The following is a 10,743-nucleotide window of genomic DNA, read 5'->3' on the forward strand; positions in this document are numbered from 1 at the left end:
GTAACGTCAAGTAGAGAGCAATTAATATAGGCAAAGTCATTGAAAAGCTTTCGATGGGGACTGTACTGAGTGAGTTCCAAAACGTCATCAATATTTTTTGTTCATTCCTGTAAGAATCGTGTAAAAGATATAGTAAGAGAAACACGACCAACATTATGTAAGTATCTCATCACCACTCTAACTCTGCTGTTCTCAGAAGTATAAAGGCTCAGTAGAAAAGGCCGTGACTTCTCTTCGAGTTGAGATTTGGCTTAAGGGTGTGAGCATAGAATATATTTAAGGTTGATACCAATAAATGAGATACAATTTGATATGCCATAAGAATTTTTTATGATACCAACATTTCCTAAACCTAATCCTTATCTCCGCTGCATTTCCATTTAAAAATTAAAAGTACGTGGATATGTATTGAAACTTAATTTAAATTTCTGATTATTGGTGTATGATATGGTTGTGTTAGATCAGTCTGGTAGTCTAATAACAACGCATATACTCTAGTTTTGGTCCTTAGCAATACCAGATGGATTGCCTTAACGTCAGTTGTATTCTCCCTTTAAGAATATAGTATTTTAATAGTTTATACCTTTTTACCTCAAAATATGGTTAAAACTAACTTTCTATGTTTCATAACTTTTGCAAATTGAGCTCTCCTTTATCGCAGCTATTTGTAGCAAAATATTTAATAACATCCGTGCAAAAACCGCAATTTACCACTAAGCAACTATGAAATATGAAAAAACCGGGTTTGTCACTTAAGTCTTTCGTGTGCAAAGCGAGTTTCTTTTGCATTTTGCTATGCATATTAGTTATAAAAACATATTACTGTTATTTATTACCAGCATGTGCATTTCCTTTAAATCGCGCAAGCAAGAAAATGGCAAATTAGTGGTTGCGGTTTTTGCGGTTATCATTTTTGACTGATTGAAGTGGCTGCTTTTTACTGAAATATATTTAATATGTTTACTAGTTTGTTAGCGAAGGCATAATGGTTTTAAAAAAATGTATTGCATGCATATAATCGGTTTTCCGATGGGAAATTGATAAATTACACCAAAGTTTAAGTCTGTTCAGATACTTGTAAGGCTTGAATAAACCAGTAATAAAACATTGGTCAAAAAATGTACGTATATATAGCAAAACCTTTGCTGAAAACAATTTTATAGCACAAAATGTTAGAAAAGAATTATGGTATCCAACATTTACATTTGCTGTCTAAAAGTAGTATAGCAGTAAAATTCAGAAAACATTTTTTTTTTTTAATTTTTTAGTAAATATTTTATAGCAAAAAAAATAAGGAACTATTTTTAGTGCAATGATTATATAGTACACAGATCATGATAATAATGTCAGAGAAGATATTTTAAGGGAAAAAAATATTTTTATAGCAATGATTATATAGCGCACTCAAAATGATGATGACTTAAAACCAAAAAAATTATTTCAACAAATGTGAAGCAAATAAATATTATTACGGAATATAGTGAAATGTTAAGCCTGTGATAGAAAGTTTTTGAACTCAAAATACAAAATATGTAAATTACAGCAATATTATTATAGCAAACAAATGATGGCAATATATTTACAACAAACATTTTATAGCACACAAAATACAATGATAATGTTAAGAATGCATACCAAAAATATTAGTAATGTTGTTATAGCAAAAAAATTATGGTAATAATGTTATAGCAAAAAATTATGGTAAAAGTGTTATAGCAAAAATTGTGAAAAAAAAATTAAACCCACAAAAATTATTCCAACAAATGTGAAACAAATAAAAATTATAACGAAATATAATTAAATATTAAACTTATAATAACAGACATACTACATATGTATGTACTATTTAGTATACGGAGTAATTAATTTTTTCTTTGCAAAATTTATAAATTTCTATATTTTTATAGCAAATACAAAATTAGAGAAGTAGCTTACAGTCATTTAGCTGCAGTAAAGTTAGAGGCTGTTTATTGCTTATTTTGGTTGCTAAAGCCGAAAGCGATAGTAAAAAATTTCTAACACACGCTGGAAAAATTTTGAACTAAAACTCGAAATCAAGACTCTTCAAGTACCTCACAAACCTCTTAGCATATCAGTCGCAAATTTTTCCCTCAGATTTGTCAAGTAATGTAATTTTTGTAATTATAAAAATGTTTGGTAAAAAAATTATAGCAAACAAAAAAATTTAAACGAAGTATAATCAAGTTTCATACATATTTACGTTCTGGTTTTCTTACGTTCTGTTAGAAATTAATGTAAGAAAATGATTATAGCAAATCAAATTTATGGAAAACATTTTATGATAATTTTTTGTTAATATATAAATTTATTGCAAAAATATAGGAGAAAAATAGATTAATTATAGCTATTTTTTTGCAAAAGTGAATGTTAATATTTAAATTTGTTAATATTTTTTATGCAAAAATGTAAGTCAAATCGTTATAAAGCAATTATTTATTTTACTATGGAAAAAAAAAATATAGTAATTTTTTTTTATAGCAAGAAATTATGGGAAGGTATTAAAAATATTATAGCACAAAAATTATAGGAAATTTATTTTAGGTGAAATTCACATATGTATGTTATAACATTCACTATAAGGCATTAGTATTTAAATATTTCGGCTTACTATTAATGCTAAAGAAAAAACATAACATCAGTATCTTAATCAAATAGTTTCTTTTGGCAAGTAAAGTATCTGTCTTAAGGAAGATGATTTGTTGTTCTTGATAATTTATTTCTTCTGCTTTGAAATAAATAATAACATTTTGATAGGATTAAATATTACCACTTAAGATTGGTCTTTGCAGCAGGTTCTCAATTTGATTAATGCTGATTGTTGTACAAAGTGTTATAGAAAAAATTGCTATATCGGTCTAATTAAAAAAAGATAATCTCAAATTTCTTTAAAGGCGAATTTTAAGCAATACTAGCAATAACAATATTATATAACTGCATATTAAAAGCTGTTTTTAAAGACTTTTTCGTAGCAGTCAAAAACTAAGTGCTCTGCATACTTTTAAGTAAAGCTTCCAAGCACTTAAAAAATTTTTCAACTCATAAAAATTTTATATTTTTGATAATTTCCCATATCAAATCGATTGTTAGTACTTATTATTCAATTCATAATAATAAAAAGTGCACAAGAAGTCAGAAAATTTTACTGCAAATTGCTTGCTATGGAATAATTGACGCCTTACTAATCAATTTTTCATTAAATTTTTTTGAATAAATTTAAACTGCGACTATTTTTCTACCGTTTATCTCATGTCACTTATTTTCACACCATCTGAGTTACCGAACTGCGGCGACATTCCCACGGAAAACACGCAAAAATTAATATTTAATTTACTATAGTTTTTGCTGAATTGTATATGCATACTTTTTCACGCACACACTGCGTTTTTCAATCACAAACGGCAACTTCCTTATAAAATTATCCACTTTACCAGCAAACGCTACAGATTACAGCAACTTACCGCTTAAGAAATGGTGTCCAGTTTCCTTGTATAGCGTTCGTTGGGCCTTGTTGTTGGCGTCGGTTTATGTTGTTTGCTTTAATATTAAATGTGTATGGGTTTTAATTAACGGTATTTTTTAGCTGTTATTGTATCGATTTCTTGTGGTTCGCTGTCACTTTTGCAATTATAAATCAACGGCAAACAAAGTAAATGCAGCGCTATTAGGGAAGAAACCAATAGAAGCAATCAAACAAACAAGCCAGTAACTTGTAAAGCAACAACAACACGGCAGCTGAGCTTAGTTAAACTTGCTATGAGGTTTTTTTTTCTCGGGACAGCAGCAAAAATTGGATATGTTGGCAATCTTGTAATACTTGTCTTGCACTGTTAGTGGATTTACGGCGAACATGCGGATTTCCTTATCTAATGCGAATGAGTGGGATAAACCAATTGATAAAACAAGTCTTTACAATTTGATAGCAAAAAACAATTAAAAAAAGAAATTTATGACATACTAATATATGGGGACAAAATTATGGTAAACATTTTATAACAAAAATTATGGCAAACACTTGAATGGCGAAAAAATATAGTAAAACATGATATAGTGTAAAAACACGTATAACGAAAAATTGGGTTAAAAAATTATGGCAACAATTTTATGGCAAAACTTCATGGCAAAAAAAGACGAAATCACAAAATTTACTGCCAACATATTCATAAAAACTTTATAGCAAAAATTATGAGAAAAAGAGTATAGCAAGCAAAAATTGTTGCCAAGAATTAGATATAATGCCGATGCCAAGAAGTGGATTTTTTATAACAAAATATTTTGATAAAAAATTATTAAGTAAAATGATAACCAAACAAATATAGCAAAAAATTATGGCATCCAATTTATAGCAAAAAAATTATGACAACCAATTTCTAGCAAAAAATTATGGCAAACCATTTATAGAAAAAATTATGACAAAAAACATTTAGTAAAAAAACGAAAACAAAAATTGTTTACAACAACTGCCATTATTGATAAAACTACTATATTATAGAAAAATTGTATGTCAAAAAAACTATAGCAAAGCATTTTATGACAGAAAAAGTAAAGCAAAACGTGACGATGCCAAAAATTTGGAACAAAAATGTTTCATGGCTAAAAATTATAGCAAAAAAAAACATTTCTTTAAGTAAAAAAAAATTTAGCAAACTAAAATTTAGCAAAATATTATGGAAAAAATTATAGCAAAAAAGTCATTTCGAAAATATATAGAAAAAAAGTATAACAAAATTATGACAAAAAAGCTTATTGCAAAAAATATGAAAAGATTTTGCGAAAACATTAGTTTTTAGAGATTAGTGCATAAAATGATAGAAAAAAAGTATAGTAAGAAAATTATAGCAAAAACAATATTGCAAAGAATATCAAAAAGAGTTTTTGCAAAAACTTATGCGTAACGCAACTATGTTGCATATGTATGTGTTCAAAAATTGTGATTTGCCCTAGTTTTCAAGCATGCGTCATATGAAGTCTTATCTACATGCCGTTAAAACAGCGCACGATTACGTTTACTAGCTTAAAGTCCGATTTGATTGCTACACTGTAACGCCACATCGGCACTAAATTTTTTTCCTGCATTTGTCACTATCACTCCAATAGGCATACATGCAGACATTTGCATGCAGCGATAATCGCATGCAATGATTTCTGCACTTTTTGCCACTTGCTTACAACGCTGCACTGTCAAGCTGTATTCCAGCCGCCGCCTTAGTTGTTATTGCTATTTTGTAATGACCGGTTGTCTGTCGCTGGTCACTGTATGTATATCAGACACTCCTCTCGAATTTTCTATTTCACTCAATTTTACTTTTATTTTAATCTTTTGGTTTTGTTTTTGTGTTAGTCAGCTTTTAGTCAGTGCATTCGGCACATTTGTGGCAGGCCTTTCCATTTTTCGCGGCTCAAATTAAAATATTGCCCAATTGCGTTGTATAACCGGTGGCGTATGAGTAATATGCCACGAAAGTGCACGGAGGTGCATAGGTACATTTGCGGAATTTAAAAAAATTAATTTGCCTGTTAATTTTTTATTTTTTTTAATTAATTATTTTATCTCTTATTTTTCTTTTTTGTCTTGATCTTTTTCCTTAACAATTTTTTTAATTCATTAAATATATTTTTAAACTTTTTGTTGTTGTTGTTAATTTATATAATTTTATAAATTAATTATTTTTATTTAAATGTTTTAATTAATTAGTTTAATTAATTATTTTTATATTTTTTAATTATTTTTATTATTTTTTTTTTGTTTTTTTTTTTTAATTGAAATTAATCAATTTACCACTGCTGCCGAATAAGCTTACATATATGTATGTTTGTATCCCTCGATGTAAGTATGCAAACGACTATGGACATTCTAAGCACACGAAAAAACAGTTAGCTATCTAATAGCATTGACAGACGGCAGCGTTAAACCAGATTAATTGCATTTTTCGGGATTAATTCAGGAGTTACCACAGCTAACTCCGTTGCTGAATCCAAAAATAACTCTCAAAATTTTAGGGAGTTTGTGAGATTTTCGTTGGCAACATTGTTAAAAATGGCCAATTTTCATCTATTGTGAATGAAATACAAGCAACCCTGACAGCTGTTTATCAAATTCTCAATATAATATCAATAAAACTTCTATGTTTTGATGCAGTTTTAAAAATAATGTGTTGATATGTTTTTGTAATAAAAAATGGTTTGGTAAAAATTGGTCGGCTAACAACCGTAATGTTTATCTTCTATCAATTTTCATTGAAAATATTATAAAAAGGACAATGAGCTGTTTATGAGAGTTTCAAACTCGCATAGCTGCCGTCTGTCACCTACAAATTTGGATCTGATTAAGTGCGCAGTTAATCCGGATCAACGCTGCCGTCTGTCAAGGCTATAAGCGTAAGACTGGACCCTTAATTAACTTTCCAGCTACACACACAGCACGCCGCAGGAAAGGCAGTAAAATTCACCTCCCAACTAAGCAGACTAATGGCCAACATATGGAACACATCCAAGAAAAAATTATGCTCTTAATGTTAACAACCTTTTACCATACCGAGCAGAGAATTAGGCAAATGTGGTAAAAGAGAAAAACCGTCGTAAGATGTTGGCCGTATTGCATTCATCAGCCCTCAAAGTTGCATCAGCATACCGAACAGTGTCAGGTGTCAGGTGACAATTTTAGTTGTAAGTGATAATTCCCCAATTGACCCTCAAGCATACGAAGGAAAAACACTCTGTGAGCTAAAGAAAGTATCTGAAGATGACAGGAACGCAATTGAACGATATCAGCATGGCAATAAAGATGGGAGAATGGAAGTCGTGGCAGATTTAAGGCCACACATATCAGAAATTTAAACTATGGACAAATCGAAAATTTGGAGTAGGCGACTTCTACACAGCACAACTGCTATCTGACCACGGATATTTCAAAAAAATTAGATAAAACTCCTAATACTACAGCTACTCTAGCCATGCCTTTGACGACGCTGAACAGGCATTCCTTAAATGTGTGCGATGGCAATGAGTACGCACGCAGCGTTATGCTGGAGAGCGAATCAAAATGGGGAATTATCCCGAAATACCAACACTAATTTTGCCAAGCAGCAAATGCCGGAATGGCGCGAAGGTGTAGTTCTTTTAATGAGCAAAAGGGATCGCATTCCTAAAGTAATGTGAGGTTAGTACATTTTTATACCCTGAACAGAGTATATTAAGTTTGTCACGAAGTTTGTAACACCCATAAGGAAGCGTCGGAGACCCTATAAAGTATATATAAATGATCAGTATGTTGAACTGAGTCGATTTAGCCATAACCGTCTGTCTGTCCGTTTGTCTGTCTGTATATATGTATACGAACTAGTCCTTCAGTTTTTAAGATATCGTTTTGAAACTTCGCAAACGTCATTTTCTTCAAGAAGCTGCTCATTTGTCGGAACGGCCGATATCGGACCACAATAACATATAGCTGCCATACAAACTGAACGATCGGAATCAAGTTCTTGTATGGAAAACTTTCACATTTGACAAGATATACTCACGAAATTTGGTACAGACTATTTTCTAAGGCAATAATGTATTCTCCGAAGAAAGTGTTCAGATCGGTTAACTATAGCATATAGCTGCCATACAAACCGAACGAACGGAATCAAGGGCTTGTATGGAAAACTTTCGCATTTGACAAGATATATTCACGAAATTTGGGACAGATTATTTTCTAAAGCAACAATGTAATTTCCGAAGAAAGTGATCAGATCGGTTAACTATAGCATATAGCTGACATACAAACCAAACGAACGGAATCAAGGGCATTGTTCAAGTCGAATTACTATAGCATATAGCTTCCATACAAACTGAAAACATAGTTACTAAAAGAAATGTGCCTGTGAAGGGTAAATTAACTGCAATGCAGTCGAAGTTAATGTTTTTTCTTGTTTTATTTTGTTTTATTTAAATTTAATTTTATATATTTATTTTTATTTTGTTTTATCCATTTTATTTTTTTTTTAATTTGTTGTGTTTTATTTTTTGCATTTCCGCAAATTTTTTCTTATTAATTATTATTTTTTTCTTGTACTTTATTTTATTTTATTTTATTTTATTTTATTTTGTATTTTTGTATATTTTACCTAACTGGCATGTTTTCCCAATTAATTATTTATTGTACTTTATTTGGTTTATTTTATTTAATTATTTATATTTATTTTTCATTTTATTTTCTTTATTTTTTTATTTTATTTTATTTTATTTTATTTTTATTTTATTTTATTTTATTTTATTTTATTTTATTTTATTTTATTTTATTTTATTTTATTTTATTTTATTTTATTTTATTTTATTTTATTTTATTTATTTTATTTTATTTTATTTTATTTTATTTTATTTTATTTTATTTTATTTTATTTTATTTTATTTTATTTTATATTTATTTTATTTTATTTAATTCAATTTTATTTAATTTAATTTAATTTTAATTTAATTTAATTTAATTTAATTTAATTTAATTTAATTTAATTTAATTTAATTTGATTTAACTTTAATTTAATTTAATTTAGTTTAATTTAACTTTAATTTAATTCAATTTAATTTAATTTAATTCAATTTAATTTATTTTGATTCAATTTAATTCAATTTTATTTTATTTTAATATATTTTACTTCAACTCAAATTAATTTAATTTAGTTCGTTTTAATTTATTTATTAGCTTTATAACTTTTTATTCTATCTATTTTTTCAAAACAACTTCCAGTATCGAAATTCCACTAATTTCTTAGTCATACACACTTTCACTTTTGCTGCCATAAACTTTTATTAACACCAGTCACAAATTCAGTTAACACATTTAATTAATAACTTTTGGTAAAAAATCGCAGAAATTTAATACAAACATTTTATTTTCATATTATTCATTTTTGTTGTTTTTATGCACTCTTTCAGCGTTTTATCGTGTACATATTAATTACTAATGATTTATTTCGTTTGCCCACTGAACTGCTGACCAAGTAAGCAGCCAGCATTACAAGCCTTTTTCAGTGCGAACAATTCAAGCGTTGCCAGCCGCGCGGTCGGCCATCATCGAACCATTGGCTTTTGTATTGGCACTAGTAGTCACCACTCAACCAATTCAGTTATGCCTTTTGGGTAGGCATAAAAACAAACACAATGAAACTATCACAGCAATATTTGTTTAGCCCGCTTTCGTTACAACGCTCCGATTGGCAGTCACCGCACAACTTTGTATCGTTGCCGCACAATCACAATTTGTAACAAAAAACCCCAAACTGTAATAATTATTAGCTATTTTACTTTTAAATGTTATATTATCGGCAGCACACACACACAAGCACAAACAAATGGAATTTGCAAGTAAGCACACCAATTCATACGCACTTTATTAACGGTTTTATTTGTTGCTTGATGCGCAACGCTTGTTTTGTTAAAACTTGCCGTACGCTTCTTTCTTTATTTGCTACAATTTGTCGTTATTGTTGTTGCTGTTGTAGCAAATGCATACACTATTGACTTTATTGACTCGTTTGCTAGCACTTTCTGGGTCTTGGCCGTTGCGCGCTTTGCCTCACCTCATCACACACTTCACTGGTTGTCACTTAGCCAATATTACTTCACAGGCGGCTTGATTGCGTTCTTTTTGTTAACAGTTTAACCGCTATTCGCTTTTGTTCAAACCATACGCGTTGCCTTCCGATATTCAACTGCTGTCTGCACTGTGGCAATGTGCTGCACTGAGCTGGTGTTTGGCAGCAAGTGAGTAGCTTATTTTAATTTGACTCAATCAAATGAGTATTTGAGTGGAATTAGACATATTTGAGTAGTGGAAACTTGAGTTATTCCACGTGAGGAAATGAGAGATGTTAGGATTTAGCTTTAAGACCTTTCAAGACAAAAAATTGCAGGTTTCTTGCTCTATTTTGGAATTCATCAATAATTCCTTAAGTCCAGAACTCTATATTTATATTAAAAGTGTGAGTGTTCTCTGACCTGGCTTTATATATACATACATATGATTCAAGGCGAATTCCTTGTCATTCGTTTTATATGTATTAGCGCTTCTTTAGAGGATTAGCCGAAATGAAAACATTGCCTAACTTTCTTTACATTGATTGAGTTAAATGAAGATTTAGAGTAGGCGTGTGAGGTAAAGAGCGTTGAATTACCTCTGTTTTCTCATTCTAATACTTTCGGACTAAAAATGTTTTTTTACAGTTTTCTGAAAAATTTACTAGATAATTTTTCCTTGAAAATTAGGGTTTTTTTGTCGATATCGATTTTATATCGAAATAAGGTTTCCTCCCTAACATTTTAAATACAACCAAAATACCAAGAAGAAGAAGAAGAAGAAGAAAATACTGTATGTTTGGGAAATAAGAGTGTAAGTCTACATCAACTTTCGAGAAATAATTTTTTTTTGTAAAAGTTAAAAATAAAAAACCCAAAAACATGTGATATTTGAGTTTTTCACATAAAATTTAAGATTCTGTGTAAAAGGTTTTAGTACAAAAGTTGTAGACCTTTCTATTGCCTACAACTTTGTCAACTAACTTTTTTCTATACAACTCATAGTTTTTCCGGAAATCGATATAAACCGTTATTAAATACTTAAAAACTCAGCCAGACCCTACCATTTCCTCTTCTTGACCTCGCATCGCTCGTAAATTATTTTCAACTTAATTATTGTTTTTTATCTTTTGTTTTGAATGAGTGCCAAAATACCAAGAATTTCTTTAA

General features: G+C 29.5%; 1 protein-coding gene across 2 annotated transcripts in view; it reads right to left on the reverse strand.

The window, feature by feature from the left end:
- Nucleotides 1–9,649, reverse strand: part of LOC120774046 (flocculation protein FLO11) — a 40,891-nt gene extending 31,242 nt beyond the window's left edge. Inside the window, exons 1-2 of one of the 2 annotated variants that reach the window (XM_040103348.1) lie at nucleotides 9,591–9,649; nucleotides 3,480–3,679 (exon numbers count right to left, since the gene is read on the reverse strand). The gene's annotated coding sequence lies outside the window, so the exon portion shown is untranslated. Of the gene's footprint in view, nucleotides 1–3,479; nucleotides 3,680–9,578 lie in introns of both variants that reach the window. The other variant, XM_040103347.1, reaches the window with a different exon arrangement.
- Nucleotides 9,650–10,743: the final 1,094 nt, after the last annotated feature.

Source organism: Bactrocera tryoni, chromosome 4 (assembly GCF_016617805.1).
Source record: "Bactrocera tryoni isolate S06 chromosome 4, CSIRO_BtryS06_freeze2, whole genome shotgun sequence".
Taxonomy (NCBI): Eukaryota; Metazoa; Arthropoda; class Insecta; order Diptera; family Tephritidae; genus Bactrocera; species Bactrocera tryoni.